Genomic DNA, 25,065 nt, shown 5'->3' on the forward strand with positions numbered 1-25,065 from the left:
GGTTAATATTGGTTGTTGTCATTCAAGAAGTCTAAGTTTCTTATACTGTGCTTTGTGCCGTATACTTTCTAGAGTTTGCTTTGTTCTTAGTTGTATCAGATTATTAGTTATTTCTTAACTACTAAGCATCCTTGAACATTCAGGCACCTCTCCTTATCTAGACTGGAATGGTTGAGGAATGGGGGTGGGAAAGTTCCGTTATAGACAAATCCAAGCCATAGTTTAGGCAGAATTATTTAAAATATGATACAAAATGGTTTTACTGTAAAAGTTTATGTACTTAAAATCCAAGTAGGTTGATAAAAAAAACCTTAAGGTTTTACAAACCTAAAAATATAAATAAGTTCCTCTGAAGAAGAACGGGAAACAAATCTCTTACTTTTTAAAAACAGCAAATGTTTTCTGTTCAAGTATCTGTTTTATCAACTGTTAGTATCTGTTCCCCCTCGGCCCCTCTTCCTTTAGTGTGAGTGTGGGACTAAAGTTAGGGCAGAGCCCGTCCTGGCTGCGTGTCACTCCCACCGCTCACGTACTTGCTCTGCCGATGGCTTCGTCTCTGATGAGATAGAAGCTGTAGTTCCGTGGGTGTCACTGCCCCTTCCCTGTGTGGAAGGTGGTGAGACCACATGATTCATCTGCAGACCTTCACCCTCTCAAGCCGCAGTGAGCTGAATAGTAAAAAAATAAAGTTTCATGAGGTTTTTAGGTCTCAAACATTTTTGAGACCAAGGAATGGAAGATAACTCCATCAAATTAGAATGGCAACTGATATTTGAGTAATGAATCAATCAGAAGAAGAAATGAAAGGCTTTCAATGCATATTATCCACAATAAAGCAAAATCTCAACTGCTGTGGAGTTGGAGACTCTGAAGTTGAAGGGAAGGGACTGTGAGGTCTAAAATCGCAATTTTATAATGTCCATTATACGTGAATGTGTAGGAATAAAGAATTCATTTTCATAGACGTGCATTGTAAGATTTACCTACAGTGGTGCTTTGACCGTGTAGTCTCATTTTTGATCTGTCATCCTAAAGAAACAGGAATATGGTCAGAGGTTGTTGGGTTCATCAGTTTTGGTTGTACTAGCAAAGAATTAGAAAAATCCCAATCCTGACCCTTAGTTTTCTTACCTCTGATAATAAAGGATAACTTACCAACCCATTTTTATACCAGAATCAAACATAAATAGTACAAGAAAAGTCTATTATACCAGTGTTACTTATAAAATAGTTGCAAAATATAAAAAATATCAGATACCAGAGTTGGGGGGGGCTGCCTGGGTGGCTCATTCGGTTAAGGTCCGACTTTGGCTCAAGTCATGATCTCACGGTTTGTGGGTTCAAGCCCCGTGTTGGGCACTGCTGACCGCGTTGGGCACTGTGCTGACAGCTAGTTCAGAGCCTGGAGCCTGTCTTCAGATTCTGTGTCTCCCTCTCTCTCTGATCCTCCTCTGCTCATGCTGTCTCTCTCTCTCAAAAATAAATTTAAAAAAAATTAATTAAAAAAATAAAGAAACTAGAGTTGGGGTTTGGGTGGCTCAGTCGTTCAGGTGCTCAATTTTTGGCTCGGGTCACCGTCTTGCAGTTTGTGGGTTCTGGCCCAGCGTCAGACTCTGTGGTGACAGCTCAGAGGCTGGTGCCCACTTGGGATTCTGTGTTTCCCTCCCTTTTTGCCCTCCCCCCCAAATAAGTAAACATTAAAAAAAAGTTATTAAAAACAAATCACAAAATCATGACTAAGAAAGGTTTATTGCAGGAAGGCAAGGATGACCCAACTTCAGGAAACCTATTAATATGAGATACTTCACAGTCATATTTAAGACAACTCTCGATTTTGGCTCACATGATGATCTCATGGTTTGTGAGATCAAGCCCTGTGTTGGACTCTGTGCTGACAGCATGGAGTCTGCTTGGGATTCTCTCCCTTTCGCGCGCGCGCTCTCTCTCTGCACCTTTCCCCACTCACTCACGTGCCCGTTCTCTCTCTAAAAAATAAATAAGTATTTAAGAAAAAGAACAACTCTGATCATCTTGATAGACCTAGAGATTTTTATAGGATTCTGTATTTATTCACTTCAACAAATTAGAAATAGAAATTTCCTTAACTTGATAAAGTACACTTCTAAAATGTTATCACTTAACCATGAATCTTTAGAGAGAATACCCCAAATTATTAATAGTGGGTATTTATGGATAATCTAAAAAAAAAAAGGAAAGTCCTATGATCTTTTTTTAATATTTATATATATAAAAGTGTGTTTTACTTTTATAGCCAGGACAATTAAATGTTTAAATAAGACTTTTGGGCATCACATAAACTATACTTTACTTTTTTTTACCCTTTGAAGACAGTTTTTCTGTTAAAGGACCATTGTAGTTTTATTTTGTTAACATTGTTTAGAAACATATACATTTATATCAGTATTTTCTTTCAGAAGGAATGTTTCTTAAAAACAAAAAGTAGTTTCCTTAAAAGCAAAATGTAATGTGTACGTATTCAGAATTCACCTTTGCCTGACGGGGGCGAGGTCGCCCCTACCCCAGTGCCCTGGCCCCTCTCCGTCTTTGCCGCTGCGGAAATCACTGCATTGCCGGCTCGTTCTCCCAGGATAATGCGTTTCTTTTCAATGCTGTTAATGATTTTTTGGTTTTGTTTTCCACCTTGTAACATTTTGTACATGAGAGTACTTAAAGTAAATGCAGATTGTCAACTTTTATTTCTGCCTTCATATTTCTGCCCCTTTACTTCTCTGTATAACCCAGGACGAATGTTTCAGGAGAAGTCTTTGAAACCCAAGCCACAGCATCCTTCAATTCTTCTTAAACTAGTTCCTTTGAGTTTTTCAGAAGAGAGTGAGAATAACCTTCTTTCCCTCATTCATACGTAAGATACATGCAGCTTGTCAGTATCTGTGTGTGTGTGTGTGTGTGTGTGTGTGTGTGTGTGTCTCAGCCATGATACGTGTGAGAGAACTCTGCATTTGAAGTCTGGTAACCCGTGGTCAGCTTCAGTACCGGAGGAATGTGGATCCTGAGGCACGTGACTTACTTTTTACTGTTTCTTCACCGGTTAAAAGGGGTGGTAGGTACTACCTGAGTACTTCCTCAGTACTATTTTTGGGTCCTTTGAAATAAGGTCAGTTTGGTTTGTGAATTGTGAAACGCTGTAACCACATGAATGTGATTTGTTTGTAGTATTCACAGATACTCCACATCTTCATTTTCCTTCTGTTTTTTCTAAGAGGACTTTACATTAAATTGTCGGCATTAAATTGTTTGTCTATGCTTTGAAAAAGTTTCTGCCAGGCGACATTGCATTATGTATAATTTAGTTTATTCAAACATTTAACATTTAGTCATAAAATCAACTAGTTAGAATATAAAGCTTTTTATAGATGCAAAGTAGAACTTCGAAGTTATGGGTAATAGCTACCTTTTATCAGCCTCAGCATCCCATTTGTCGTCCTCTATGTGTTCTGTGTGTAAGTTGGTGAAAGCGCTTATGAGGTGCAGGGTCCTGTGAAATGCAGTTCAAAATACACTTTGCTTAGACGCTTCACCTTTATCTGGTACCTACATTCACAGTTCGATTTTTCGAGGGAGCCCTTACTGCAGGACGCGGGGATTCGGAGCTCTTGTGCGTATGTGATATATTCTTACATAGGACTGTTTTTTCACCTACCTTATCAGGAAAAACAGCCATCTGCTCTGGGACTTTTGTCTCTTCATAAAAGTACTGAGTTGTACCCAGATTAATTAATGTCTGTAAATGTAACATTTAACACCTGATGCAATTGGCATAATCTCCACTTTTGTTTTTTGGGGTTTTTTTTGTTCTCTTAATGTAACGGCTCGACTTTAAAGAATGCATTTGTCAACCTGGCTAAAATAATAGGCATTTAAGAAATTACAGCCATCTTTTGTTTTGCCAGCATCCTTGGTCTGTTTCCAGTTGTATCTGGAGCCATTCCAGCTTGCCCAGACCATTTCTGTGTTACTACACAGTATGGGGAAGTTGTAATTATTGGGGACAACATTTAACCATATTATTTACTCCTTCTCTTTCCTGTCCTGTGGTAGAGTGTCACCAGGCTGATGTGGTCCCCACTAGTGGCACACAGGAAAATGGACCAGCATTGAAGGGACCTGAAATCAGAAGCACCACACATGGACTGTGGAGATGGAAAATAATAGTAAAACACCAGTTTAGGCTATCCTACAATCTTGTTTTAAATCCTCTCTGGTACTTGGGCTCAAATGACCAGATACCACATGTTTCTTATGCTCTGTTCTTTTCATTTTTTTTGTTTTGTTTTCCCTTTTTCAATTTGGATACTTTCTGTTGACCTAACTTTGCGTTTACTTATCCTGTTGTATGCTGTGTTTAGTCTGCTGTTAAATAGAGTAAGTTCTTAATTTAAAATACCGTATTTTTATGTTTTACTGTATGTTCCTTTGATATTGTAAAGTTCAACTCATTTGAAATCTTCATTTCTGGTTTTCTTAATTTTCTTTAATATTATTTGTAATTTTTTAAATATTTTTTTGAGCGTGCATGCAAGAGAGAGAGAGTGCAAGTGCTAGAAGGGCAGAGAGAGAGGGTGACACAGAATCTCAGGCAGGCTCCAGGCTCTGAGCCATCCGCCCAGAGCCCCACACAGAGTTCAAACCCACAAACGGTGAGATCATAACCTGAGCTGAAGTTGGATGCTTAACCGACTGAGCCCCCCAAGGGCCCTTATATTATTTATAATAGTTATTTTAAAGTTTGCCAGCTCTGATATCTGGATCATCTGTCGGTCTGCTTTCATCATTGTTTGTTCATTCTTTTGGTTATCACATTTTCCTGCCTCTTTATGTGGTGTGTAATTTTGACTGTATGCTGTATGTTGCATGTAAAGGAATTCTAGGTGCTGCAAATGATGCTTTCCCCAAAAAAGTATTTGACTTTTCCTGTGTTGGTGGATGGAGGGCTTGATCACTGTAATCTAATCTGGGACTGAGCAGGGTTGCAGCTCAGTTGCCGTTTATTTTGGTTCAGGCTAGCACTGGCTCAAACCTTTTCTTTGGCTAGAGCTCTCCTGGGATTTTCACTGAAAGCCTGGCAGGTCTCTGTCACGTACTCCCTCAAACACCATGGGAAATTCACTTCTTTTTTCTTCCATGGTTTGAGTTTGGCTAATGAGCCTTCTATTGATTGCAGCTTTAAAACCTGGCAAACGTCTTTGAGGGAGGAGAATCCTGTGACTGTCCAAAGTTCTGTTATTCAGTAGAGTTTCTCTTCCCAGACCAAGCCTGACCCTCACCCTATTCCTGGAATCTGCAAATGAGCCCTGGGAAGGGAATGACATGTCAGTCCTCAGTTCACCTAGATGTGTTCCTTCTTACAACTCTGGTTCCTCCTGATCTCATTTCTTCAGTAGCTTTCCAGGGTCTTCGCCCAATTTGTTGTTATCTTTTCTGCCCTAGTCATTGCAACAGTAACATTAGCCTGCTGTGACCTGCTTTTGTCTTACCTGGAAGTAGAATTGTAACAAAATGTTCAAATGAGAATTCTTTGGTATTTTTTCAGAGACTCCAAATCTGAGATCAATAGATTGCATGTAGCCTACATTCAGAACTGAGGCGCTGTATACCATTCAGATGCAGGGCTTGTGCAGGGGGTTCCACGAGACAGGTATTGCTCCAGCTAACCCATCACTCGCCTCTAGGCCATACAACAATGCAGGAGCTTGTGAGAGGGATCCCATATGAGAACTTCTTTGGAGAGAATAGTATGTGGCTGGGGCATGCCTCCTTTCTTTCATCCATATTGAGAGGCTTTAGGGCAGCTTACCCATTTGACTTACGGAGATTTGGGAAATAGACTGGAACCTGACTTCCTCCTGAAAATGGCCAACCAAGTGGGAGACCAGATGGAGCCGCCCCTATATCAGTAGAATGAAGAGTGGGCGCGGTGAGAACAGCCTGCATGTTCAGAGTTTGACACATCAGAGATGTGTGAGTTTTCCCATGGTTCAGGTAGGCTTCACCAACGTACTTGATTGTCTTGAAATGATCAAGAGGCCCAGCCTGGAGGGTCAGAGTGCCCCAGGGAGATGGGCCAGGGAGGTGCCTGCACCAGGAGCTAGCGGCAGGTAAGAGGCAGCACTGGGCTTCTGACCTTGATGGGACCTCACCACCACATTGCCATCACATCAGATTTGATTCTTATCAGCCCCATGAGGCTGCTCCCTTTTCCTCAAAACCTCCCACTTCCTGCTGCTCCAGAACCTACGGGGCCCTTAAAAACAACAGCTGGGGAGTCCTGGAGGAGGTGGAGTTAGCAAAATTGGTAGATGAAGTTTTCATTTAGATCAGGGTAAAGTGTTAGTTTGTGAAAAGAGATCTATTGTTACTCCACATATCTGGGTGTGACTAGAACAGCCCAGGGATCTTTCTGAAATGTACAGGAAGGAGGAGATGGACAGATGGATGAGGGCCTGTTGAGGGGTGAGAGGATAGCACCTAGCCTGGCTAGTCAGGCACGCCCTCTATGTTCTTGTGGTAAAGACTGGGGAATGCAAGTTTAGTGGTGCTGGCGATGGGTGGAAGAATGGAGGGGTATTATATGCCATTTGCACAACACGTAACACGTCTTTTCTCAACACAGAGTATTCGACCATGATACCAGTCAGATTATCCAATGAGGCTTTATTTCCAAAGAGACTGTTACTGTAATTAAAATTTTCTTCTTTTACCATCTTCACCCCCCACCCCCCAAACAGATTAGTTTTTCAGAGTCCAACTTTTGCTCTGCTTTTGGGTGGTTATGAGAAACACTGCGGGTAGGGGGGTCTTTAGGCTCGCAGGAACCTGAGATCCTGAATAATGCTTCCATTAGCACTGAAATATGCAAGACTTTTGTTTAAGCCCCTCACCCTGTACCTTTTTCTTTTTATGAATTTGGCTTGTTTGTAATGGCTTTATATGTCTGTAAGAGGATATAATTTCTTCCTGACTTGGTTTACTCCCAGGTTTGCCAGGCCAGTGCCAGAGGGGGTGCAGGGAGGCTATGTTTGTGTTAAGGACAATGTGAAAGTTCAGAATTAGATACCGAACAAAAATTTATAATGCTCAATAATTTAAGTAACTAGAAAGAACTTTTTTCTCATAGTTTTTATGTGATGGCTTGTATAATTTGCACTATCACTTATAAATAATACATTTATTTTTATATATTACCAATGCATTTTAACTTCTACATGTAAAAGCATATTGTCAACCTCAAAGTGTGATACAAATATGAGTTGATTTTTATTTTGTAGAATGCTAATTTTTTAAATTGTCAAATTAAAAAAAGTTTCACAACTGAATACAAGCATCACAAAAATGTATGACTTAGAAAGTTGAGTTTTTACAGAATTCTTTTTGTATTGCAATCTTTGTTTTATGCATTTAATCTTTTAAAAGATTGGAATGATATGTACTTATATCTTCTGTTAGGTTATTTTTTGGTCATTTATACTTTTTTACATTGTTAAAAACAACATATATATTAAAATGAGTTTAGAAAACCCATCAGCTATCTTATTTAAATAAATACTCCTGAGCCCATTTTATCATTAGCTTTTCTTTTTAAGGGAAAAGTTTGTGTTTGGATGGACTTGAAATATTTTGAGCCACTGTTTTTAGCACTGATATTTACATCGATTGTAGGGACTTCTGTGGTGGGGCCTATTTCATCTGTGTGGGAGAGGGTTTTCAAAGCAGCTGGAACATCGGGCACTGTGTCAAAGTAGTATTTTCAACATGACATGTAGAGGTAAAGGTGAAATAATTTTCCAGTCCTTACCTGGTCCTTCTAAGAAGAGCTAACCCAAAACAAGAAGAAGAGTATCAACTTTGAGTCTAGGGATTCTCTTGTCTCCTATTTTGATTTGCGAGTGGCTGGGCCAATTTACTTGTCTAAAGAATTTTTTTCCTGAGAAAGTAACTCTTGTTACTTAATTTTTATAATTAATGATACTCTGTGAATGTTTTCCTTCTCTGGGATACTATACCAAAGTTCCTGTTTTAGTTTTGCCTTGCTATGTTTTTATTGTTTCTTTTTCATTAGGTATGTAAGAGGCAGAATAGTGTTGGTAATGAAGAATGCAACTGGCTATGTGACATGTTACTTTTTATTTGGTGCTTCTGTTGCCTCATTTGCCCAGTGGGGTTTAACAAGTTCGTGGGTTGTTGGAGGCCTAAAGTGATACGTGTGTAAGGGCTTCGTGCTGATATGTTCATCGTACAACAATCTCTCTGAAGTGCTGACATCAAGAGTCCATAAATGTAAACGTGTACCTGCCTAATAAAAAAGCTTCATAAAACATGTAGTAAAACTTGATAGAATTAATGGATCAAAATCACAAATCCACAGTTACAGTGGAGAGTTCAGTTAGGCCGAAAAAATCAGTAAAGACATAGATCTAAGTTATAATATTAACTACTGACTTGATATTTATGGACTGCTAAATCCAATATCAGAATAATACAGTCTTAAGTGCTCAAGGCAACCTCAGCAGAAAGACTATTTGCAGGGCACAAGTCTCAATAAATTTTGAGATTGAAGTCAACGGAATATGTTCTCTGCCAACAACAGAATGAAATTAGGAATCAATACCGATAAAACATCTTTTAAAATACGGAGATTAAAGAACAGTTCTTTGACCTATGGGTTGGAAGAAAGCCATGAGAGAAGTTAGAATATAATTCAAATTAAATGATAATGAAAGTACAGCATATCAGCTATATGGGATCCAGCTGAAACAGTGCTTAAAGGGAATATTCCAGCTTTAAGTAACTGTACTAGAAAAGTTACCTAAGACTTCATCTAAGAAAGTAGGGATAAAGGTCAAAGAAAATGGAAAGTAAGTAGCAGGAATATTAAATTAAAGGGAATATTCCAGCTTTAAGTAACTGTACTAGAAAAGTTACCTAAGACTTCATCTAAGAAAGTAGGGATAAAGGTCAAAGAAAATGGAAAGTAAGTAGCAGGGAAAAATAATAAAAATAAGAAATCATGACTAGAAAAGAGCCAGAATTAATTGTCAGTGCCTAAAGCTGATTCTGTGGAAAGATAAAAAAAAAAAATTGGCAAACCACTCTTTGACTAATAATGAGAAAGAAGATGAGGCCTTGCACATAAATTACCTCTGTCAGAAATGAGAGCGGGATCTTTCTGCCATGTCCTTCAGACATTATTAAAAGCACAATATGCATGTACTTTAATAAATAACTTTATGTGATTAAATTTGTATGGTCAGACTTCCTTAAAAAAACATTAAGCCAGCTGATGGAAGAAGAAATGGAAAATTTGTGTAGCCTTATGTCAATTCAAGAAACTGAATTCATAATTAAAATCTTTTATCACAAAGAAAACTGATACAGGTGGTTTTACTGGTTTCAAACATTGGAGCAAGAAATAACCTCAATTTTACAGAAACTCAGAAAAAAAGTGATTTTATGAGGCCAGCATAACCCCCGTGCCAAAATCTGACAAAGATGGCACCTGAGGAAGAAAATTTACAGATTAATATTTGTCATGAACATAGATTAAAAAAACCCACAAAATCTACTCCAGCAGTATACAGAAAGAATACATCATGGGTGATATGTATCCCAAAAACGCAAGGCTAATTTATAAATTTCAAAAATCACACAGTGTAGTTCACCGCACTAACAAAGGAGCAAAACCATACGATCTCCTCGCTTGGTAAAAAGTAATTGACAGAACTCATCCATTCATGATAAACACTCCCAGTAAACTAAAATGTAAAGAAATTTCCTCAGTCTGATAAGGGACATTTAAGAAAAACAGCTAAGAATACACTTAATCATAAAATGGATTTTTTTCCAAGATCAGAAACAGGATGAGGATGTCCAGTCTTGTGTCTTCAATTGATTATTTTAGTGGAGGACCTAGGCAGTGTATGAAATGTAAAAGGCATAAAGATCTGAAATATTGTGTCAATATTCTTTCTTTTTGTAGATGACATGATTATGTAAGAAACCTTTTAAAAGGAATCTACAAAAACAGCTACTAAAGCAAATGAATAAGTTTAGCAAGGCTGCACTTTACAGGTCCCATGTATAAAAATCAATTTTTTTGGTAAATGTTAATAGCAAACAAATGGAAGTGATATTAAAACAATGCTATGAATAGTATCAGACTTAAAGTAATATCATTAAAAATTAAAATACACTTTTTTAAAAGACACAGAAGATCTCTACACTGAAATTTCAAAACCGGATAAGGGAAAGTAAAGACAGAGAATTCTTGTATAGACAGGTATACTTTTACCAGAATGACTTCCTCAGATAGTAATTTAGAAACCGCACAAGATAAAAAGAAAAACATAGGGCACTAGAAAGTAATCAAAAATAGACATACTTTGGAGGGGATTTGACTTATAAGAAAAGTGAATTTTCTGTTTTTAATAAGCTTTTCTATCCATGCAGAATGTGCAGAGTAGCCAAAATTTCAATTGAAAAGTCACTGGTTTTTTTTTGGTTTTTTTTTTTTTAATTTTTTTCTTTGTCCTGAAAACCAGAGGTCAGAGTTGGGGACAACCACAATGACTGAAGAGTAAGGGGAGAGTCCTAGCAAGGAGAAAGCTATGGAACAGTGTCCCAGATTCTGCTTAAGAACTTTGCCAGAATCACTAGCCTGATGCTTAAACCCTCCCATATGTGAGGTAGACATAGTGCAACCTAGCTAATGGTAGAAGATGGATTTGAATTGTCCAAAGACATAATTTGCAGTTTGAGTGCAAATTAATTGCCTACTGACACAAAATCAGGTAGACTGGAGAAATAGAATGTAGCATCTCCATCACATACCAAGTGCAGTGTCCAGCGTACAGTCCCAAATTACTCAACATGTGAAGAACAAAGAAAATGTGACCCTTTCTCAACAGAAAACCAGTGGAGACCAGCCCTGAGATGACCTACACGTTGGAACTACCATACAATAAATTGATAGACGTATTTATGAGTTGGAACACTCAATGGTATTGTCAGCTTCTTCCAGTTTAGTGTGGTTCAAATTCATCTCCTAAAAGAGGTATTTTGGTTTTTGTGGAAATGTACAAACTTACCCTAACGTTTTCATAGAAACGCACAGGGCCTTGAATATCCAAAGCAATCTTGGAAAAGGGAAAGTTAAAGGCCTTAAATTCTCTTATTTCAAGACTTTCCATGAAGCTGCAGTAATCAGTAGAAGGTGGTCATGGCATAAAAACCGATAAACAGTACAGAATAGGTAACTCCAAAGAGATAACGTGGTTATTTGATTTTTGACAAGAATGCCACAACATTATGATGCTGGAGAACTTGCTATCCATATGGAAGAAAGAACTCGGACCCCACCTTAGACCATTCAAAAAATCAATTCTAGATGGATCCTAGTTCTCATCTAAAAGCTTCTACAGGAGAATACATTTGTGAGTTGGGGATAGGTGACAGTCAAGTGTGATTATATTTTTTTCAGCGTATAGAAAGCAGTAAGAGGAATTTGACAAGTTAGTCTTCCAGCAGAACTAAAGGAATCTCTTAAAAAAATACTTGAGAAATGAACACGCAAATCACAAAGTAGAATGAAATATTTGCAAAACATATATCCGACAAGAGGATCATATCCGGAATTTATGAAGAATTTCTGTAACACCGTAGTAAAACACAACCTAATTTTTGAAACGGCCCAAAGATTCAGATACTTCACAAAAGAAGATAGACAAAGGGCCAGTAAACCAGTGGAAAGTGCAATATTGTTAATCATCAGGATCATGAAAATTGAAACCATTCAGAAATACCACTGCAGAACCACCAGAACGGTTGTAATGAAGTAAACTGACCACACCAAACATTGGTGGGGCTGTGGGACGACCAGAAACTCGTAGATTGAAGGCGAGAATGTAAAATGGTACTACCCACTTGGGAGGAAATGTCTGGCAGTTTCTTCTAAAACTAAACACACATCTACCCAATGACCTGTAAGAATTTCACCTCTAGGTATTTACTCAGGATGAAGCACGTGTCCACAAAAAGGCATGTACATACTTGAATGTTTGTAGCAGCTTTATTCGTAGTATCCTGGATCTGGCAAAGGTCTGATCCATCAGTAAAAAATGACTTAAAATTTGTTTCTGTAATGGAAAACTCAGCACCAAAAGAGTAGACTGCTTTCACATGGGTGAATCTCAAAATTGTTAAGGCTGAGTCAAAAAAGCCAGATCCAAAAGAGAATACATTATATGAATCCATTTATATAGAAGTTCTAGAAGACATTAAACCTATGGCAGAAATACCCACAGATCCATGATTGCCTCGAGGATGGTAGAGGGAATGGCAGGGACTGACTGATAGAGAAGGAGGGACTTTTCTGGATGGATGTTCCTGACAGGGTTGAAGGTTAACTTATTTATACAATTGATGAAACAAGATAGTACTGTTAAGATGAGTTTCACATGTAAATTTTACCTAAAAAAAAAAAAGCCCACAAGTAAGCAGTGGATTCTAGTTAATATATGCATGTTTGTTTCTAGATTTGAAATATCTGCAACTTAGTTTTTAATATGTCAAAAAATAAGATGAGTTAATAGAGGCACAAGGACCAAGGACAGCCCAGAACTGTTGTTGGGAGTTTTCTAGGCAATGCCAGGTAGGCATGCTGAGTGAGATTAGGATTGGATGGTTTGAATAGTTTTGGCAGGCTCTGGACTGTAGGGCTCATTCCTAGCTGTCCAGGACCTAGCCCTAGGGTGATTTAGGGCAGGAGGAATATTGGCATGATGTGTGAGAGTTTGATATAACAGTTTTGGGTGTGGGCTCTGGAGTGGCTAATTTTTATGTAAGAGTGGTGCACTCGCCAGGGAGTCTCCTGCTATCTCTAAAAATCAGCCCTGGAATTAGCAACTTCCCCACCAAGGCCCCAAATGCCAGGGTATTAAGAATATAGAAAATTGGGGCACCTGGGTGGCTCAGTCAGTTAAGCATCTGGCTTCGGCTCAGGTCATGATCTCACTGTTCTGAGTTCAAGCCCTGCGTCAGACGCTGTGCTGACAGCTCAGAACCTGGAGCCTGCTTCAGATTCTGTGGCTCCCTCTCACTGCTCCTCCCTCATGCTCTGTCTCTGTCTCTCAAAAATAAATAAACATTTAAAAAAAAAAACATTAAGAATACAAAAAATAAGAAAATACAGTCAGTACATAGCCCTCTAAAAGATTGAAGCTATTCATTTATACCATCATTCTGCAGAAACATATACCATACATATATCATAAGCCAGCCAGAAATGGATACAATTCCTGGCTTTTATTTCAATAGCTCTGTGATCTTTTGACTTATTTAACTGCTCACATTTTTTATTTGAAAATAATGGTGATGTTAATTCAATTTATAGGGTTGATATGAGTACAAATCAGTATATGTAAAGCACCTTGAAAATGCGAGGTACGTAGTAAATACTTAAAGTAAATGTTGGTAATTTTTTAATATTTTTGTAGCCAATGAAAATTTTTTAATTGTTTCCTTGGAACTTTTGCTAATTTAAGGACAACAGTGTTTCTAATGCTCCTTTCTTGGTGATAGAAGGCAAAAAAATCAATTTGGAGGTAGGCATTTTCTCTTTTTCTGTTTCCCAGCCTTTAGCTGTGTAGTGGTGATGAAGTATACAGACAAGTATAGTATGTGTACTTATAGAGGCTTTTTTTTTATTAAAAATTTTTTAACGTTTATTTTTGAGAGAGAGTGTGTGAGCGGAGGAGGGTCAGAGAGAGAGACACAGAATCAGAAGCAGGCTCCAAGCTCTGAGCTATCAGCACAGAGCCTGATGTGGGGCTCAAACCCACAAACTGAGATCATGACCTGAGCTGAAGTTGGCCGCTTAGTTGACTGAGCCACCCAGGCACCCCTAGAGACTTTATTTTTAAAAGAAACTTTAAAAAAATTTTTTAAATTTATTTTAGAAACAAAGCGTGAGTGCGGAAGGGGCAGAGAGAGAGGGAAACACAGAATCTGAGTCAGGCTCCAGACTCTGAGCTGTCAGCACAATACCTGACGTGGGTCTCGAACCCACGGACTGGATGCAAGATCATGACCTGAGCTGACGTCGGATGCTTAACTAACTGAGCCACCCAGGTGCCCCAAGACTTTATTTTTTTTTCTTTACTACAATGATCAGTTCTTAATTTCCTGAGCTATTTAAAATACACAGTTTAGTCCTTCCTAGTCCTATATGAAATGAAAGGGGTGTTCTGTTCTAAGTAGGAATAATTATGGGCGGTAGTTTCACATTTTTCCATGGAAGTCCATATTTCATGAGTTCATCTGGAAACAAGAGCTGGAGCCTTGAGTGAAGTTTCTTTTGTTGATAACCATTCTCCTACTTTGTTAACCCCTTCAATTTTATTCAGTGTTCAGCATGTCTCATGGTTTTTCTACCATGCCAGCCTGGATTCTTAATCCTTTTGATTGGTGGGAGAAATATACTCTTTAAGCAGGAAGGTAATGAAAAAGAGTAAATTGGTAAAACAGTGAGGTTGAGCTGCTTCAGTAAATGATGCACATAAGGCAAGAACAGTAATAATGTATATGAATAAATAAGTATACATGTCCTTAATACAGCATAATAATTAACAAACCTAATGTCTGTTGGAACCAAAAGTTAATTGTTAACGTAGATGTGTGTGTAAAATACTTCTGCATGTACATAGCTGGTCAGTTGTACACTAGAGTTACATTTTTAATTTCAGTTTTCAAAGGTTGATTTATTCTTCGGTAAAGAAAAGCTTCCATGTGTTTTACTGATAAAAATTGTAAAAGTAAAATATATATTGTAAAAAATATATATATATTCTAGGAATTTCTGCCAGGTTTACTAACAAGGAAACCTAGCCACTCTGTGTTCTGTGGTCAGTGATACATTGTATGCCACACAATTTTTATGGCACTTTAGTGTCCTGATGATTTTAATAACTTTTCCAACCTATTTTTTTTTAACTCAATCTGTATAAGCAGGGGGGTTACACAGTTGACGGGGATAATCTGCCTTTAAGAAATTCTGTTTCCTACGAAGGACTGCAGGACTTTGCATGAAATTCTCCCGTGGGCATGCTCGCTCAGCTGTCTGCATATTATTGCAGGGACAGCGTTGTAGATGATTCATGGTCTGGTACATCCTTTTTCAACATAGTTTGTCACAGTCTATGTTAATTGCTTTAGTGAACAGTATCAAACTTTGGTCAAGGAGAATTTATCTGAGACATGTTTTTAACCACTTAGGTTGGTATTTTTTTAATACTTAAGAGTTTTTGGAATATCTTGAAGTCAGATGATCAAATAAATTTAGGAAATGTTGACCTAATGCATTTGGGATAGTGCTGTCATGATAACAAAATTCTGTACGTTTTGGGATATGCGACTTCAAGTATTTATTTAGCATTCTCAGATCTATCCTTCTGTACTATTATTGTAAAATAGTCTTAATGTTGTGCAGGTAGATGTTTTTCACATTCAGGTACTATACAGACATTTCTTGTGGCTTCCCTTAATGGTGTTTAATTATATAGAAACATAATTCATTATAAACCTAAGCTTATGAAAGAAGGCTCATGTATACTGAGCTCCGTAACCAAGAAAATTCTAACATCAGTTTAATGAATGATGCTGTTTTTTTGTTAATACTGATTTTCTGTTTCCACTGCGATTGTGCTATGCACGCCACCCGACTAAAGTTCTTACGAGGTCTGTCTACTACCGTGTGCCCTGTGCTGCTAAACTCTCCTTTTCTCTTCTACAACTGCTATGAAATAGAATTTAAATAGCACACACCCTGATGTCATTTGGCCTTTCTGATATGATGTCATAATTTACATGTTAAGGTGATTTCTCTATTTACCTTTGGTGCTGAAGTGCTCATAACAGCTTCCAGACCTGGACATTGAGGTGATAGAGCAGTAAAGACTGGGGCGGCCTGTCCTGGTGACCCGGGGCATGTGGATGTGGGCGTTACTGTTTTCTCAGAATAAAAATGCAACTTAAAATGTTACTGTAGGACCCGGACAGACCCTTGCAAGCACTATAGTTGACGGCCCGGTATCCCTAGGCTTTAATCCTAGAAATGTTGATATAAAATCGTATTAAAGTAAAAGCTTAGAAAGCTCTTGGTAGCATGGGAAGCGTTGTTTGGTAAGATGTGAATAGAATCCTGGCCCTGTCTCTTGTTAGGTGTGATGACCTTGGTGAGGTTATTTTACTTTCTTAAATTCAAAATGAAATAGTAACACGTAGTTTGCAGGTTATTATAAGGTCCATAATATTAAAAGTCTACGTAGTACCTGACATGTAGTGGCTAACTCACACAGGTAATTGTTATTGCATATTTCATGGATTCTCAGATGGCCATATTTTCACTTCGGGATGCATCTTGCAAATAAAGTTAGAAAAATTTTCTCTTTTACATATAACATGAAAGAATGTATTTTAAATAGATGACATTCTAGATTTATTGAAATAGGGAATGTGTAAAAGATCTTTTATATAGTTGCTACCATAAGTGCTATTTCTTCAGTGTTTTTCCCACATTCATTTCTCTTAATATTTTTTAGGAATTGTCCATATGTAAACTTACAACTTGCCACTTTTGATTAATAAACTGAAAATCTGAGAGATCCATTTTTCTGCACTGTTATTTAAAATACATATTTTAATGTGATTACGATTTTGGTGATCCATTTTTTTTTTAATGTTTGTTTATTTTTGAGAGAGACACAGAGCGTGAGCAGGGGAGGGGCAGAGAGAGAGAGGGAGACAGAATCTGAAGCGGCTCCAGGCTCTGAGCTGTTAGCACAGAGCCTGACCCGGGGCTTGAACTCACAAACCATGAGATCATGATCTGAGCCGAAGTCAGATGCTCAGCTGACTGAGCCACCCAGGCGCCCCTGGGATCAGTTTTTATGCTACAAAAAAACAAATTTAGTCACCAGTACCTTGTTACGAGGCAGTAGGTATACAGCGATCTTTGGGAGCTCAGGGTCTTGTGGGCAAAATAATATGTGGTTATAAAGAATCAGTGTTTAAGGAGGAGGAGGTGATTAAAACTGCCTGACTTAAATCCTCGAGGCTACAGTAGGCCTTAAAAATCTGCCTACTGGTTTGGTAGGCAAACCTAAAGAATTAGTAGTTAAGTCAAAATGAGGCCAGGAAGGGGCTGTTGATATAAATGCATTTGGAAGAAAGAGGGTTCCAAAGGTCCATGTTAGAGAGAGAAGACATGCCAGCAGAGAGTCAGCAGGACTCCAGCTGGCATGGTACCATCTCCCGCAGCAGTGCCCAGAGTGAGCTGAGATGACACAGAATAGGAAATAACAGTCTGTACTTATGTTTACTTACTGAAGGTTAGAAGCATATCTTTTTATAGAAATATCAAGATGACTTGGATTTAATTCTGTGGCAGTATTTTCTCGTGTTTCATTTGTTTCATTGTGATAAATGGCAATCTATGCAGTGGTTTAAAATTTATATACAGTTGTCGATACACATACATACATGCACATACACAGAAGAACAAACATTGAAAAGTCTTCCTTCTCACCTCAGATAACCTCTCTTCATGTGTGTGTGTTTCTTCCCTGTATGCATACATGTTGTGTAGACGTCTAGATATTTCTATTTGTCCTTTTTTTTTTTTTTACAGAGTACCTTACTGTACATACTATACTTGCTTTTTGACTTAATATGTTAATATGACATTTTAGAGATTTTTCTCTGTCAGTTCATGGGGAGCTTTATCATACATTAAATCACTATATGAATATTTTTTTGTTGCTGCTTTCCATTCTGAGTTTCATTTCATGTTTGAGTTCTTTTGGGTTTTTTTTCTTGGTGTGTTGTTGTTAGGTTTTTTTTTAGGTACAGTTTTCAGATGGTAAAGTACATAAATCGTGAAGGCTCAATAAGATTAGATTTGACAAATGCATGTACAGAATATCAAGATACAGAATATTTTCATCACCCAGAACATTCTTTCATACTCTTTCCCAGTGGTTTTCTGAGGCAACCACGCTTTGAATTATTTTTTTTTTTACTTTCAATTTGTGTCTTTTCCCCTTCTAGAACTTCATGTGAATGTAATCATTCAGTGTTCATCTTCTTTCAGTCAGTTAAGTCTTTCTGAGATAAATATATCTTATCCTTGTTGTATCAGTAATTCTTTTTCAAGATTGTTTTGCTATCTAAAGATCCTTTGCATTTCTGATCAGCTTGTCAATTGTTATAAAAATACCTTGCTGAAATCATGATTGCAATGAATTTGAAAAAACATAGACCAAATATTATCAGTGAATTAGAGAAAATAGACATCTTAGTATTGAGTCATTTGATCTTTAGATACAGAGTAGGTCTTGTATATTTAGGGTTACCTGACATTTTTAGATGTTAGTGCACAGGTCTTATTATATCTTGCATTAAACCTTTTGTCTAAATATTTTGTTTTTTGACACTACCATAAATGAAATTAAAAATTTTAATTTTGAAATTGTTTATTGCTAATTATAGAAATATAGATTTTTATGAGTTGCCCTTATATCCTGTAGCATTGATAAATTTTCCAATGAGTTCTAGAAATTGCTTCAGAGATTATATATAGAAAAAATGTTATTGTCCACAAAAACCAGGGTTTTTATTCCAGCTTTCTTGAGATTATTGCCATATAACATGTAAGTTTAAGGTATACAGTGTAATAGTATGATACACAGTTACTGCAGAGGGATTACCACAATAAAGTGATTTAACACTTCCATCCCATACCTTTTTTATGTAGGGAGAGAGAACTGTGTAAGATCTCCTGTGTTAAACACTTTCCAGTGTAAGATCTGTTCTCTTAACAACCTTCGGGCATAGAGTATAGTATTGTTAATTATAGTCATTGTGCTCTACATGAGATCCCCAGCACGCATTCATCTTCGAGCTGAAAGTTTGTATCCTCTGACCAGCATATCCCCATTTTCCCCACTCTCCAGCCCCTGGTAACCAACATTCTACTCTTCTATTTCTTTGAATTTGGCTTTTAAACAAAAAGTGGTTTAATTTCTTCCGTCTCCAGTATTTTGTGTTTACTTTTTCTTGGAATACTGCACTGGCTCGGACCTCCAGTACAATGGTGATTAGAATTATATTGTCATTGATTAAGTCATTAAAGTATTTCTTCTTTCTAACATAGTTTTTAAGCAGTAAATTTCCCTTTAAGCATTACTTTAAATTTAGCACTCTCTCTCCCATTTCTTATACCATAGATTCATTGTCATGTATTTTCTAATTTCTTTTGTGATTTCTTCTTTGACCCATGGGTTATTTAGAAATGTGTTGTTAATTTCCAAATTAATTGACCCTTCAAAAAAAATTGTTTTGAGAGAGAAAGCAAGTACACAGCAAGCAGGGGAGGGGCAGAGGGAGAGGATTTTAAGGAGGTGCCATGCCCAGCATGGAGCCCAACTTGGGACTCAGTCTCATGAGTGAGATCACCCCCTGAGCCGAAATCAAGAGTCAGGTGCTTAGCTGACTGAGCCACCTAGGTGTCCCAAACTGACCCTTCTTTTTTATGGCCCAGGATATGATCTCTTTTGCTTATTGTTTCCCGTACACTTGAAAAGGATTCAGTACATCACGTAGATCAAGTGGTTGATAGTACTGTGCAGCTTTTCTATGATAGGGACTTTTTTTGGGTAGACTATCCGAAGAGTTACTGAAATTTCTGATTGTTGATGTGTTCATTTCTTCCTTTAGGTCTGTTAGTTTTTGCTTCATGTATTTTAAAACTACATTTATGTTTATATTTATTTAGAGAGAGAGCACAGTGCTGGAGAGGCAGAGAGAGATCAGAAAGAGAATTCTAAGCAGGCTCCACTCTGCCAGTGCAAAGCCTGATGTGGGGCTCGAAGCCATGAGACCATGACCTGAGCCAAAACCAAGTCGGCTACTTAACTGACTGAGCCACCCAGGCACCCCTAAAACTGCATTCTTAGATGCACATGGGATTGTTAATGTCTTTCTCATGAATTGACCTTATTGTGAAAGATCTTTTTATCTCTGGTAATATTCTTAGTCTTAAAGTCTTATATTTCTGATATTATGTTTATTACGCTTATTGCTTGTATGAATTGTGTATTTCCATTTTGGTATTTTCAGCTTATCATTGTATTATATTTGAAGCATATCTCTCTTTTGTAGATGTTTTATACTTTGTATTCATTCTGGCAAGTCTCTGCCGCTTATTGGAGTATGTGGTGTATTTATGTATTATTGTTATTGATGTGGTTGGATTTTCCCTTTTACTCATTACACTTTATTCTTTGTTTTCTATTATCATCTGATCATTTATTCATTCCTTCCTTCAGGGTTAATTATTCTTTAGTGTTTCATTTTATTTTATTTACTTTTTTAAATTTTTTCAATGTTTATTTTTGAAAGAGAGAGAGAGACAGAGAGAGCGAGCGAGCGCACAAACAGGGAAGGGGCAGAGAGAGAGAGGGAGACAGAATCCAAAGCAGGCTCCAGGCTCTGAGCTGTCAGCACAGAGACCAACTCACAGCTCCAACTCATGAAGCTTGAGATCATGACCTAAGCTGAAGTCAGATGCTTAACGGATGGAGCCATGCAGGCGCCCATTGGTGTTTCATTTTAATTTTCTGTATGCCTGTATCTTTTCCCCTTTTCTGGGGCAGGGGTTACTTTCCCAATGACAATATGAATCTAGCTTTGCAACAGTGTAGCTGTTTTTAACACATTATTTTGTTTCTGTTGCTATTGCCATACAAATTGCATCCACCTACTTTTAGAGTTTTAATTTATACTGTAACTGGTCATCTCCTTTTTGTAGAAATTAAGAGAAAAATAATTGTCTCTTACATTTACCTGCATACTTAATACTTTCTAGTTCTCTTAAGTTTTTTCAGTCATCTAGAGTTTTCATCTGTTGCCATTTCTCTTTATCCTGAAGAACCTCCCTTTAGCATTTCTTTGGGCAATAGAATTTTCAATTTTTGTTTACCTGAACATATTTTTGTTTTGAGTTACTATAGGAAGGATACTTTTGTTGGATAGAGAGTTTAGTTGAGTTTATGTTTTCCCTTTCAGCTCTTTAAAGCTGTTCCATTGTTTTTTTGGCATCTGCTTCTTTTATTTTAATGTTTGTTTATTTGTGTGAGAGAGACAGCGAGCAAGTGGGGGAGGGGCAGAGAGAGAGGGAGACACAGAATCTGGAGCAGGCTCCAGGCTCTTGGCACAGAGCAACGTGGGGCTCAAACTCATGGACCAAGAGATCATGACCTGAGCCAAAGTCGCATGCTTAACCGGCTAAGCCACCCAGGTGCCCCATTGGCTTCTGCTTCTGATGAGAAATTGTTACTTATGTGTTCACGTCTGTGTGTGTGGATTGTTCTGCTCTGGCTACTGTCAAAAGCCACCACTTTAAAGGTGGTCAAAACAGGTTTTATTCAGTAATCACAGTGGTAGGAGAAGAGCTGAGCTCAATTTCTATTTGCCCAGAGGTGACTGGGAGACTGGGGGAGGAGGGCAGGGGGAATGAATAGAGGTTTGACAGGAGTTACAGAACTGAAAAGTTACCAAAAAAAAAAAAAAAAAAAAGGGTAAGTGTGTTGACTGGTCAGAGTCAATGTGATTAGGCCATCTGTGTCTGCTCAATGGCATTTCTCAAGTTAGGCTTCTCCCCTCTCTGAGGGTAGCCTGGGATACAGAGGTCCTGTCCTTTCTAATGACTCGTTACATTTCCAAGGACTGGATGTCAGGTCCTGAAGACACAGTTGAGTGGTAGGAGTACATAATACATCTCAAAGAGATAGGAAAAGGGTTGACAAGTGCAAGTCTTTAAAATAAATGCTCCAAGGAAAGGAAGTCAGGGGCCTATGGACCAAAGGTAAATTCTGTTTTCCACCTTGACCTTTTCCAAATAGGAGCTCCAAAGGCTCTGGGTCCTACAGGGGACTTGGCCTCCTGCTCCTAGCAGCCGTGCTAGAGCTTAGGTTAGAGTTTTACTGGAGGAGTATAGATGGAGTCCTTGTGCCAAGAGTTTTGTAATTCTCATCACTTTGAAGATTTTCTTTTTTATCTTTTTAGTATTTTGACAATGATGTGTCCAAGTGTGATTTTCTTTGTAGTTAAACTGTTTGTTCTTCACTGAATTTCTTAGAAGTATAAGTTTAATTTTTCACTGAAGTTGAAGATGTTTAGCCATTGTTATTTCAAATGTTTTTTCTGCTTTGTTCTTGCTGCCTCTCGGAACTGCACATGTTACTGAGACTATTCATTTTGTTATTCCGTGTTTTTCATTTTGCTGCTTCTGCTTTGATAATTTCTGTTGACTCATTTTCCAATTGACTGATTCTTGTGTCTTCTCCAACCATCAGGTTCATTTTTTATTTTTAATTTTGTAATTTTCAGTTCTAGAACTGCATTTGATTCATTTTTATAGTTTTCATCACCCAGCTGAACTACCTGTCGGTTCATTAAGTCTGTGAACATATTCACAGTAGTACTTTAACATCCTTGTCTTTCAGGATTTTGAAGATCTATTTCTATTGGCTGTTCTTTCTCTTGACTAAGTGGTAACATTTTCCTATTTCTTCATGTGTTTAGTAATTTATGCTTTTATACTGGATATTTGGGATGAAGTACTGTAGAGACTAAATTCTGTTACCTTCTGAAGACTTTTGATTTTTGTTCTAGTAGATAATTTGGGTTGGCCTCAAAGTCTGAACTGTCTACTTCTGATATAAAGCAACCATTGAGAGAGATTTTAGGACTTGGTGTTTTCGGACTTCCTAGTGCAGGTTTTTGGCAGGCCACGTAGTCTCCCCGTGTATGTAGTTGAGATGTCAGTCGAGGATTTTTGTAGAGTTCATGCTCATATTTTGATTTCTTTTTATCTCTCGTGGCTGCTGCTTTACAGGATTTTCCCCCTTCTTTTTCCAGCCTCTCTGGCAGCCCCAGATCCATTCTCTGATTGTTTGTGCAAGTCAATAAAACTGGTTTTCTGCATAAGGTCTGGTTGCCCTGCCTAGCTTAGACTGTGGCCTGTCCTTGGATACAGAGCCACATAAATGCATCTCATCCGCTTTCCCCTCTTGCAAAGGCTGACTTCCCTTTGACTTGGTCCTTTTGGTTTCTCTCTAGTATGGTTGATTTTTATTACATTTTGTTCAGTGGCTGTCATTATTATCTGAAGGAAGGTTTGCCTAATTAAGGCTTCTCTGCAGGCAGAACCTCTCTTTTGTTTTGTGTACTCTTTTGCTAATTGTATACAGCTTCCATTGAGAATTTATAATGTATTTCAGAGTTTTCTACTCTTTGTTAAAGTTTTCCTGGTTAGAGTACCTGGGTCGCTCAGTCAGTTAAGCGTCTAACTTCAGCTCAGGTCATGATCTTGTGGTTCTTGAGTTCGAGCCCTACATCGGGCTCTGTGCCGACAGCTCAGAGCTTGGAGCCTGCTTCAGATTCTCTCTCTCTGCCCCTCTTCTGCTTGTGCTGTCTCTGTCTCTCACTCTCTCTCAAGAATAAATAAAACATTTAAAAAAGTTTTCCTGGTCATTTTTACGTATTTTGGTATGTTCGGTATGTAATTTTGTCTGAACTTTTTATTGAGATTGCATCAAATAATAAATTTTGGAGAATTGGTGTCACTGTGATGTTGTCTTACTGAATAGGAAGGTATTTGGTTTTCTCTTTGCTTAGTTTGCTTTTGTGTTCTTTAGTAATAATTAAAATGTTTGTGTAGCTTTGCCACATTTATACTTACATTTATTCCAGATGCTTCATGTATTTTGTTATAAATTGATCCTTTTAAAAAATACTTTTTCTTATATGAACAAGCAAAAATTTTACTAGCTAGAAGGAAATTTATTATTTTTAAGCAAACCTTATAATTTTGGAGAGAGAGGTTACAATAAACAGTAGACCTGAGGCATTAAATATACCTTTGGATGCAAGTTGGAAAGTGGTTGCGTTAGCCTTGGGACCTAGGTTGGCCTGCCTGTTGATTGATTGCATGTTCTGAACAATGACTGTTTATTATTTTCTGATTTATTTCAAGGCTTGAATAAAAACACAACTTAAGCTTCTCTCTCTTTTAGATTCTGCTTCTGTGTCAGTGTCAGAGTTACTTTAGTGAAATTGTCATTCTACTCTTATAAGAGCAGATAGCTTCTTAACCTAATCTTTCGTTAATCATTTTCCTTGGATTATTTTCAAAGGCTGAAGAGTAAGGTGTATACTTTTCCTTCTGAGATTTACATTCAGATCATAACACAGCAGAATGTAGGTGATTTTGTTATGATTTAAACTACATGGTGCTATATGTTTTCAGTAGATATTTGATAAATATCTTAAAAGAATTGCATATGGTCATGGGTCTTATAGTCAGTACATCTTTGGGGAAAAAGAGATTTAAATTATTTTTCAGGGTTTTTTTCTGACTTTTGTCTTTTGGGAAATGAAGGATAGATTTCTGAAGCCTAAAAACCAAGAGAATTTGTAAAATACCTTAAAAGGATGCTGGGGACTATCTAAAAATATATTTGTAAAAGCTGCTGTGGCCCCCAAGGCATGGCCTGAAATGTGTCCAGAGCCCCTGGGAGAGGCCCCCCTGGGAGAGGCCCTGGCGCCCCTGAGCCCAGCGTGTGTCACAGGAAGACAGCACTTCTCACTGTTGTCCTTTGAAATGTTGATTCGCTTAGCTCCTTAGCCATGTGCACCTGGAGTTTAATCAATTGTTTGATTTTTATTTGCAACAGTTGTTTTGAAACGATTCTTCCTCCTCTTTGAAATTTTGATGATTTTGTAATATGAGAGAGACGGAGTTTGAGTTTGTTTCAGAAATTACCTTTTGACTCTGGTTGTAAAAGTACCATGTCTGACCAGACACATGTTGACAGGCGAAAAGTTCCATTCCAGAATGCCTTTGAAGCTCTCCTTCCCTCCTCCCACAGATAAGAAGTTACTTTGAAATAAATTGTGGCAGAGAAAATAGGA

At 37.8% G+C, this 25,065-nt stretch overlaps 1 protein-coding gene across 3 annotated transcripts in view; it reads left to right on the forward strand.

Moving 5' to 3' along the window:
• Positions 1 to 25,065, forward strand: part of SMAD2 (SMAD family member 2) — an 82,950-nt gene that overhangs the window by 25,225 nt on the left and 32,660 nt on the right. The window lies entirely within an intron of this gene.

Source organism: Suricata suricatta, chromosome 14, assembly GCF_006229205.1.
Source record: "Suricata suricatta isolate VVHF042 chromosome 14, meerkat_22Aug2017_6uvM2_HiC, whole genome shotgun sequence".
NCBI lineage: Eukaryota > Metazoa > Chordata > Mammalia > Carnivora > Herpestidae > Suricata > Suricata suricatta.